Genomic DNA, 11656 nt, shown 5'->3' with positions numbered 1-11656 from the left:
ATACATACAGTATATATACATATACAGTAATCCCTCGCTATATCGCGCTTCGCCTTTCGCGGCTTCACTCCATCGCGGATTTTATATGTAAGCATATTTAAATATATATCGCAGATTTTTTGCTGGTTCGCGGATCTCTGCGGACAATGGGTCTTTTAATTTTTGGTACATGCTTCCTCAGTTGGTTTGCCCAGTTGATTTCATACAAGGGACGCTATTGGCAGATGGCTGAGAAGCTACCCAGCTTACTTTTCTGTCTCTCTTGCACTGACTTTCTCTGATCCTGACGTAGGGGGATTGAGCAGGGGGGCTGTTCGCACACCTAGACGATAAGGACGCTCGTCTAAAAATGCTGAAACATTATCTTCACGTTGCTATCTTTTGTGCAGCTGCTTCCTGAAACGACATGCTGCACGGAGCTTCGCATACTTAAAAGCTCGAAGGGCACGTATTGATTTTTGATTGAAAAACAAACTCTGTCTCTCTCTCTCTCTCTTCCTGCTCCTGACGGAGGGGGTGTGAGCTGCCGCCTTCAACAGCTTTGTGCCGCGGTGCTTCGCATACTTAAAAGCAAACAGCCCTATTGATTTGTTTGCTTTCCTCTGTCTTTCTGACAGACTCTGCTCCTGACGCGCACTCCTTTGAAGAGGAAAATATGTTTGCATTCTTTTAATTGTGAGATGGAACTGTCATCTCTGTCTTGTCATGGAGCACAGTTTAAACTTTTGAAAAAGAGACAAATGTTTGTTTGCAGTGTTTGAATAATGTTCCTGTCTCTCTACAACCTCCTGTGTTTCTGCGCAAATCTGTGACCCAAGCATGACAATATAAAAATAACCATATAAACATATGGTTTCTACTTCACGGATTTTCTTATTTCGCGGGTGGCTCTGGAACGCAACCCCCCGCGATGGAGGAGGGATTACTGTATATACATACATATATACACAGATTGAACTGAGCTGAGGAGACTTTGTGCCAGTAAAGCAGCAGGTCCAGATGGAGTATCGCCACGACTGCTGAAGGTCTGTGCATCGGAGCTGGGGGGTCCTCTACAGCGCATCTTCAACCTGAGCCTGGAACAGGGGAGAGTTCCGAGGCTTTGGAAAACATCTTGTATCACCCCAGTCCCAAAGGTATCACGTCCTAGTGAGCTGAATGACTTTTGGCCTGTTGCTCTGACATCACATGTGATGAAGACCATGGAGAGACTGCTGCTTCACCACCTGAGGCCACAGGTTCAACACGCCCTTGACCCTCTGCAGTTTGCATATCAGGAGAAGGTGGGAGCGGAGGATGCCATCATCTACATGCTACACCGATCCCTCTCTCACTTGGACAGAGGCAATGGTGCTGTAAGAATTATGTTTCTAGACTTCTCTAGCGCCTTCAACACAATCCAACCTCTGCTCCTTAGGAACAAGCTGACAGAGATGGGATTAGATTCATACCTAGTGGCATGGATCGTGGACTATCTTAAAGACAGACCTCAGTATGTGCGTCTTGGGAACTGCACGTCTGACATTGTGGTCAGCAACACAGGAGCGCCACAGGGGACTGTACTTTCTCCGGTCCTGTTCAGCCTATATACATCGGACTTCCAATACAACTCGGAGTCCTGCCATGTGCAAAAGTTCGCTGATGACACTGCTATCGTGGGCTGCATCAGGAATGGGCTGGAGGAGGAGTATAGGGACCTAATCAATGACTTTGTTAAATGGTGCGACTCAAACCACCTACAACTGAACACCAGCAAAACCAAGGAGCTGGTGGTGGATTTTAGGATGCCTAGACCCCTCATAGACCCCGTGATCATCAAAGGTGACTGTGTGCAGATGGTGCAGACCTATAACTATCTTGGAGTGCAGCTGGATGATAAATTAGACTGGACTGCCAATACTGATGCGCTGTGCAAGAAAGGACAGAGCCGGTTATACTTCCTTAGAAGGCTGGCGTCCTTCAATATCAGCAATAAGATGCTGCAGATGTTCTATCAGACAGTTGTGGCGAGCGCCCTCTTCTACGCAGTGGTGTGCTGGGGAGGCAGCATTAAAAGGAAAGACGCCTCACACCTGGACAAACTGGTGAGGAAGGCAGGCTCTATTGTTGGCATGGAGCTGGACAGTTTAACATCTGTAGCAGAGTGAAGGGCACTCAGCAGGCTCCTATCAATTATGGAGAATCCACTGCATCCACTAAACAGTATCATCTCCAGACAGAGGAGCAGCTTCGACGACAGACTGCTGTCACCGTCCTGCTCCACTGACAGATTGAGGAGATCGTTCCTCCCCCAAACTATGCGACTCTTCAATTCCACCCGGGGGGGTAAACGTTAACATTTAACATTATACAAAGTTATTGTCTGTTTTTCACCTGCATTATTATCTTTCTTTAATTTAATATTATTTATTGTATCAGTATGCTGCGGCTGGAGAATGTGAATTTCCCATTGGGATTAATAAAGTATCTATCTATCTATCTATCTATCTATCTATCTATCTATCTATCTATCTATCTATCTATCTATCTATCTATCTATCTATAAATACATACATATATACACATATATATATACAGTACATACATATATACACATATATATACATACATATATACACATATACTGTACATACATACATAGATCGGGACTCAGACTACGAATGCTATGAATATATATATATATATATATATATATATATATATATATATATATATATATATATATATATATATATATTGTGCTGGATGGCCGGCTAAACATTCCAGCCCACACCTCCAGGCCGCCAGGTGGAGCCCTCCCAACAGCATGGAGGTTCCCCGAATTCCAGCAGGGCCTTATGGACCTTGTAGTTTGTATACACAGACCTGCTAGATGCTTTGGGGACCACCGGGAGTCACTGTAGGGAGGCTGTCAGACTGCTATGTGCCCTATAACCCAGAAGTGTGTCATGATCACATGACCAGAAGGAACGACGTGCTTCCGGGTTGAAGAAAAGGACTTTTACTCTGACCCAGAAGTAATGAGGAATTGTGGATTGTTGGACAGGAACCACTTCCGGGTCGGGGGTATAAAAGGACTCTGGGAAAGCCCAGACGTTGAGCTGAGCTGGATGGAAGGGTGGCAACGCGTCTGGGAGAGGAGGATTGGTGATTATTGTATTGATTATTGAATATTGAGTATTGCATGTGTAGTGTGGAGTGGAGGGTGCTTTGTGCACATTGTTATTATAAAATAAATAATAGTTGGATTTTTACCTGGTGTTTGGAGTGGTATCTGAGGGTTCAAGGGAGCTCTAGCGCCCCCTACTGCTACAATATATATACACGTCTCTGTGGGTGCAACGCCTTAATCACATGCCGCAGGAAGCCAATGAAGCAATTGAGAACGATTGCACCCACACGTGCAGGTGCAACTTGCCCCAACTACCTTATTGGGCCTATTATACCCAATTGTGCCCATGGAGACTGACATGGCTTTATTGATTTAAAACCTGGCATTATTTTTTTTTGACGCCGCGGACCCGCTATACCATAGGGAATGTTCCTGATTTTTCCTAAATGTTGTGAAGGGGTTCTTCTTCACCAAGGACAGAATTCTGCAATCATCCAGCACAGTTGTCTTCTGTGGTTTTCCAGACCTTCCGCTGTTCCTGACTTCACCAGTGTGTTCCTTCTTTTTAAGAATCTGGCAGATGGTTGATTTGACTGTTCCTGGTGTTTCTGCTGTCTCTGTAAAGGGTTTGTTTGGTTTTCTCTGCCTAATGATGGCCTGTTTTCACTTGCACGGACAGCTCTTTGGACTTCATATTGAGAGTTCATAGTGACCGCTTCCGAAAGCAAATTCCACGCTTAGAATCAACTCCACACCTTCTGTGGGCTTAGTAGTTAATGGGGAAATGAGGGACCTGCTCTCACCTGTCAACGGAATAGCTTCTCAGTTAAATGTCCAAATACTTTTGATCCCCTGAAAATGGGGGGACCCATGTATAAAAATGGCTGTCATTCCTAAGTGGCTCATATGATATTTTTAGTAAGCCCCCTAAATTAAAGCTGAAAGCCTACACTTTAATCATGTAATGATTTCTTCATTTCAGATCCATTGTGGTGGTGTACAGAGCCAAAATAAGGAAAATTGTGTTACTGTCCAAATACTCATACTGTATTTATACACATACGCAGACATAGCGATGAAAAGGAATTGTTCTCAGTCAGGCCCCAAAACAGTTTCTGCTAGTTGCAGCACACACTTCTTAAGGATCTACAGAAAAGCTGTAAACATCATTTCTTAGTGTTATGTAAGTATCTTCTGAAGCATAAATATTCTTTTTTTTCCCAATTTCAATAATAATAATAATAATAAAATAGGAAGGGCAGATATGGCATTCATAATCAAATAAACTCACTGACAGAATGTCCAGACTAAATTGTCCACCATGGCCTAATCAGTCTGGCCCCCTAATCATCCCCTGTCTGTAATTGGCTAACAATGTCTCTCTGCACTTCAACAGCTAACATGTGGTGAGTGTACTGGTGTAAAATGGCTGCTGTGACATCATTCAAGTGGATGCAGAAAATTAGTGGTGGTTGAAATGGGGAGCCACTTTCAATGTAAAGTGCTTTGCGTAGTGAGAAAAGTGCTATATAAATGTTGTGGACCACCAGAGGGTGCACCAGCCGCCCCCACCTGAAGCTCTTTTGCCTTACTCCCCAGCAGCAACACAGTATAAAGCACCAAACACAAAACACTCTTCTTTCTCTGGTCTCCACTCCTCGTCCAGCAAGCTTCCTCCACCTCCTCCTGACTTTGGCTCCCCGAGTATTGGCTACTGGCTCCTTTTATAAGGCACTCCGAAGTTCTCCTGGTGCTCGTTGACCTACTTCCAGCAGCACTTCCAGGTGTAGCAGAAGTACTGCATACATGACCTCAATAGTTGTCCAGGCACCTGCTGGTGGTGGCCATGGGCCCCAGCAGGGTTGAGCTTCCATGCTCCAAATCCATGGCACTGCTGCACGCCAGGTGTCCTCTAGCACTCTGGGGAAGGTAATGCTCTGGATAGGCTCTCTCCTCCGGACATTCCATTATCGGGGCATCCCAGATGGGGACTTTGCCACAATGTGAAGAATTATTATTCATTATTGTTTTTCTAGATGCTCCTGGTATAATTGCTAAATCTATCAAGAGATATACTGAAAAAACCTTACCTAGCATTGACATCTCTATTCTAATAAAGCAAGTGGCAATATATGTGCCACGTATTGCTAGCAGAGCGCTTGGCATGGTTAGCAGTAATTAATACCAGACATTGACGAGCCATCCCTAATCCTGAACCGGCCTAAATCCCGAAGTTTACTCCTACCCAAGACCTTACACTGTCCTTTCTCCCAAGAGGTTTCTTGAGCGGGCATCGTTTAAGTACCAGCTGTGTAATCCAAATAAGTGGAAAGGTTAATAATAATAGTAGTCATAAATATCTTACTATAAACAGATGTGGGGCAGCACGGTGGCGCAGTGGTAGCACTGCTGCCTTGCAGTAATTAGATCTGGGTTTGCTTCCCAGATCCTCCCTGCGTGGAGTTTGCATGTTCTCCCCATGTCTGCGTGGGTTTCGTCCGGATGCTCCGGTTTCCTCATGCAGGTTAGGTGCATTAGCGATCCTAAATTGTCCCTAGTGTGTGCTTGGTGTGTGGGTGTGTGTGCCATGCGGTGGGCTGGTGCCCTGCCCGGGGATTTCTTCCTGCCTTGCACCTTGTGCTGGCTGGGATTGGCTCCAGCAGACCCCCATGATCCTGTGTTAGGATATAGCGGGCTGGACAATGACTGACTGACTAAATAGATGTGTTGAGGCAAGTGCACGATTCAAAATATATGAATGTAAAAATAAATTAAAGAACCCAATTCCCTATGTGTAGCATTCGTCTGGTGTCCAAAAATTCTGTAACTTCTGCTTTCTCATGGAGTTCAGACAATGAGTGTGACACATTGACACATATGCCAATATTTCTACAGTTCAGGTGTCCTAAAAGTTTTAGTAAAAATTCAAAGCAAAACACTATAAAAAAATGAAGAGAAAAAATGATAATACAAAAGAAAAGTTCTTATGTAAGAGTAAGAGTTTTCTGTTCAAGGCTTGTAAATCTTGTTATGTTTCTGTTATGAGGTCCTGAATCTCGGTGGTCATTAATGATCCCTGGACATCCATCATAAAGTGCAGGGTGTATCACGATGTCCTGGCTAAACTACCCTCCATCCCCATTTCTAATTGGCTATCTATCTCTCTCCACTTCACCACTTAATAGCTAACATGTGGTAAATGTACTGGCGTAAAAGTGGCACATCAACCAGGTGGATACTACATATTAGTGGTGGTTGAAGTGGCTCCCCACTTACTATGTAAAGTGCTTTGAGTAGTGAGAAAAAACACAATATAAATGTAAGGAGTTATTATTACAATTGTTATAGGTTCTCTTTATAACCTCTTTATAACCTCCAATTAGCTGTAAACCACCCAGTCTCACTGAGATTGCACAGGTGGTGGACCAACTGTAGGTAGGGAAGGCTGCAGGGATCTATGGTATCCGGGGTGAATTTCTCTGGGCTGGTGATAAGGCTGTCCTCCTGGCATTGCAACCAATCTTTGCTTCCATTTTGGGCATTGGCGTCATCCCAACTGACTGGAAAATGGGACTTGTTGCTTCTATCTGGAAAGGTAAGGGTGATCACCTGGACTGCGGCAACTACAGGTGGATAACACTGCTCTTGGTACCAGGTAAGGTCCTTGCTAGGGTCATCCTCAGTACAATCTGTGATCACTTGCTCACCTACAAGCGATCCAGAGCAGTCTGGTTTTACGTCTAAGAAGTCTATCGTCAACTGCATCTTGGCACTGAGGGTTCTCATGGAGCACAAACGCGAATATCGGCAGAGTTTCTTTGCAGCCTTTGTCGATTTTCATAAAAGTATACAGAGAGGTCGGATTGCTAATCATACATATCTTTGCCATGTGTGTATTTATGTTTTTCTTTAACTGATAAATGACCCGTTTAACCTCATTGGCATTAATTGTTATGTAAATACAGTACAGCCTGAGTTTGAATTGGGATGTGTGTAATGATCAGCTTTACAGTATTAAGCCAGAGTAATGTTTGGGACAGTATTCTCCTGCTACCTAGTGGATGAAATAAAATCATGCTGTAGAAAGAAAGGAACATTGGTACTCATTCTACCACTTTATGGTGACTCATCAATATTCATGAGTGGGGCGGAGCCTTCAACCAAAAACACAATGGCAAATGAAAAGTCATAAAGCTAGATTTAGTGTGGTTTTAGAACCATTGCTCAAATACCATAATAGTGTTGATGATGTGAATTGATCAATAGACGTTGACAAGGACAGTGAATCTGACACCTGTTTGGTAGAAGCTAACCTGCCACATTTACGTGATGTTCCAGTTTGGTGTCATAGTCATACTACTGCTGACAGCTCTGCACCTCCTCAATACCCATTTGAGGGTAACCTCAGTCTAAAGCTGTCTGTTGATTGTGATTACCCTGAATATTTACGATTTAACAAGGATGATCTGATCGAGTTGTTAAAATGAACCACAGTGCTGAGCAGTGTCAGAAAATTTGCAGTAAACCATTTGCTTCTTGCAGTCACTACAATCAACATGAGGGTGTTTTTCTTTTTCCTGATACTGCAAGGCATGGTGGGTAAAACAATCCACAGATGGTACTGGTCCATAAACCAATTGTTGCAGACACGCATTTTTGGTGTTATGAGTGAGTGTTGTTTTTCACTCATTATAACGTTGACTATGATGAAGCCAATCACACAGAACCAAAACTGTACAAACTGCGGGATGTGTATCAGGTGAACATCAAAAATATGCAGAAGGTGTATGTTCTTTATCATGACATAAGTATTACTGACAGTCTAATGGGTTACAAGGGAAAGCTGTTGTGGATACAGTACATAGCTTCTAAATGGAGAAGACTCGGTATCAAGTCCTTCATGCTGTGTGAAGAAAACTCTGGGTACGTCTGGAACTTGATACTTTGCACCAGATGAGGGACCAACTGAGAAGGCAAGTACAGTTAATATGGCGTTACATTATCTGTGTTGTCACTGGCAGAACCTTTGCTTGACCAAGGTTACTCTGCTATGACAGACAGTTTCTATACCACACCTGAAATGCATGAGAAACACTGGTGCATACAGCACTGTACGACTGAACTGCCATAGTATGAAAAGAGAATCGAGTTACGTGAACACATGAAGGTGCAGTGTGGTGCATTAGGAACGTGACAAAAAGCCAAAATGATTGCACTCAAACAGAAAGACAAGAACAATGTCTGCTTCATCAGCACTGTTCACAATGCAGTAACTGCCACTGTTCACTCCAGGGGAAATGGGTAAGTCACGAAGCCTGGTGTGTCGATTGTGAGGGTTGGGCACTGACATTCCACCCTGTCTTGTGCAAACAAGAGGAAAATATTACAAAACAAATCTTTCAACATCTGCTCAGCCCATGTGTGTGTTTCAAAACATTACACGTGAAGGACGTGTGCTAAATAGACTGGAGTAGAGGATGCAATTATCTCTCTGCTCCACAAAGCTTATTCTTCCCTGGACAAAGCTGGCATCACTGAGAGGATTATGTTTTTTTGATTTTCCCAGTGTCATCAATACCATCCAGCCCTCCCTGTTAAGGGGTAAAATCAAAGATATGCAGGTGGATGAGCCTATGGTGTCCTGAAAATGAACTGTCTGTTGGGCAGACCTCAGTCTGTGAGACACAAGAACTGTGTGAGCAACAATGGAGCTCCACCCTCTGGTTGCTTCCAGGACCCTCGAAGCCCAGAACCATCAATAGTCGTGAACCGAAATGAGCTGGGCAAATGTTGACACACACAGTCAGAGAGGGGATGGTTCAGAAATGCGAAGTGCTTTTATTAAAACTCAAACAAACAAACAAACAAACAAACTATGCTCAAAAGTGCAGTGCAAGTTCTACAATAAATAATCCATAAAAGAAAAGTGAAACATGGGGGTTAAAATGTTCAATAAGTAATCCACTAAAAACACGGTTAAAAATCCATTTAAAATCGACAGAAACCCCAGAGCATCTTCTTAAAATCTGTCATCTACTTAGCATAACTTCTCAGGACCTTACAGCATGAGGAGATGCCCGCCAACAGGTGCAGTCATCCATTAAACGTTGGGTTCAGGGTCTTACTGCCAGTATGACTCCCCTCTGAACCCTACGCACATCTCCCTTAGTAACAGAAGGGAGATACTGCATGACAGGGTCACTCCTACTCCTATGCATTGTTCTAAGGAATGTCCCTTCTCCAGCCCTTCACTCGATTGCAGGCCTTCTGCTTGATTCCTATGGGCATACTCCTGACCACCTGCCTCCATTCTAATCAACACAGGCTCCTCACCATTTTTCCTCTCTCTTCTTCCCATAACCTCCATTCTCTGTTCTTTGTATTTCTGATCTGAAATCCCTGGATTTTGTCATGCAGGCTCCCTACATACAGCCCAATTTGGTGCAGGTGTGGTCTTCTGTCTACTCAAAGGTTTAATTGAGCCACCTGACTGATCTGCTCACATTTGCTTTGTGAATGCACGATCAGCCAAGCACCACAATCAACCCTGGGACTCAATTATTTATTTAAAAATCGTGCTGTGCCAAGAACCTCTTATCACACACCTCCCCTCACAAGCAGCCAATTTCACGGGACCCCCCCCCCCCTAAACTTGGTGACCAAGGTCCATGGTGTGGCCCTCTCACTACACTAAAACAATAAAAGAACTAAAAAAAACTCAATAAAACAAAGTTCATGCCCCCTTCTAAAACAGGACATTAAAAGAATAGGAACTTTAAAAAGGACAATAAAATCAGCAATAGATAAGGAATCCATTCTTCTTCTTCTTTGTTTGGCTGCTCCCATTAGGGGTTACCACAGCGGATCATCTTCTTCCATATCTTTCTGTCCACGTCATCTTGTTCTCTTTCACCACATCCATAAACCTTCACTTAGGCCTTCCTCTTCTCCTCTTGCCTGGCAGCTCTATCCTTAGCATCCTTCTCCCAATATACTCAGCATCTCTCCTCTGCACATGTCCAAACCAACGCAATCTCGCCAAGCCTGAAGAGGACTTTTTAGAATTATGAACTTTTAATGGACTTTTTAATAGATAAAATTCTAAAAAGTCCTCTTCAGGCTTGGGTGGGTGGCTTTGTAAAACAGTCTGACACCAATCCCACTTGCCGTTCTCTCTTCTGATGTTCGTTCCTCACGCAACTCGCTCATCTCACCGATGCCAATGTTCATCATGGTCCGGGTCAGCCTCACTCTCCCTGCATGCTCCAAGACTCAATTATCCATCCATCCATCCATTTTCCAACCTACTGAATCTGAACACAGGGTCACGGGGATCTGCTGGAGCCAATCCCAGCCTACACAGGGCACAAGGCAGGAACCAATCCCGGGCAGGGTGCCAACCCACCGCAGGACACACACAAACACACCCACACACCAAGCACACACTAGGGACAATTTAGAATTGTCAATCCACCTAACCTGCATGTCTCTGGACTGTGGGAGGAAACCGGAGCGCCCGGAGGAAACCCACACAGACACGGGGAGAACATGCAAACTCCACGTAGGGAGGACGCGGGAATCGAACCTGGGTCTCCTAACTGTGAGGCAGCAGTGCTACCACTGTGCCACCGTGCCGCCCCAAGACTCAATTATTTATTTAAAAATCATGCTGTTTTCTGTTTCTCTTTACTCTGAACATCTCCAACCATAAATATAACAGCAGGTCATGTTACTTGCAGAAACTCTCAGATTATTCTGCACTTATGGAATGAATTGACTAGGGAGATTAGACAGGGGAGAAGTTTGTTTCTTCATGGAGAAAGAATTGTGTGAAACTAAACATCAGCAAAACCAAGGAACTGGTTATCGATGTTTGCCGTATCGAGGAGCCTCTATGTCTGGGTTGTGGATGCAGAGGTCGTGCACTCCTATAAATAATGTCTACATCAGTGACAGGTTGAAGTGGTCTCAGAACACAAAGAAACTAGAGAAGACTGAATATGACGGCTTTAATAGACTTGGCGTTGCTGTGTTCAAACACAATGGGGCCCTGAAATAGGGGGGTTGTGTAGAAAAAGTTTTATCATTTCTTCATATATGGTGTAGCCAAAATGTATGCAATCAAAGTTTGCAATGTGCACTTTAATCACTTCTGAATTGTTTGATTTGTAATTTTAAACTGTGGAGCAGAGGGAGAAATCAATGAAAAATGTGTCTTTGTCCCAAACATTATGGAGGATGTCATATTGATTTATGTATTTATTTATTTAAAGAGCTTCTGTTAAAAAGCCAAATTTCCCTCAGTGTACAAATAAAGTTATGTCTATCTATCACCAGTACAACAGTGAACATAAGACTTACCTTTCCTACTGTATTTATGTGGACGTTATGTATTTACACATTTCTGTTATACATAACTTTCTTTGTTGTTAAAACAAACATTTTTCCAGGGATTAATTAAAGGCTAAGGAGGCTGCTTATTATTAATTATGGTTCTTTGAACTGATCCTTTCTTGGGAATGTATTTTTATCAATACATGAATA

Source organism: Erpetoichthys calabaricus, chromosome 3 (genome assembly GCF_900747795.2).
Source record: "Erpetoichthys calabaricus chromosome 3, fErpCal1.3, whole genome shotgun sequence".
Lineage (NCBI taxonomy): Eukaryota > Metazoa > Chordata > Cladistia > Polypteriformes > Polypteridae > Erpetoichthys > Erpetoichthys calabaricus.
This window is presented reverse-complemented; position numbering follows the sequence as displayed.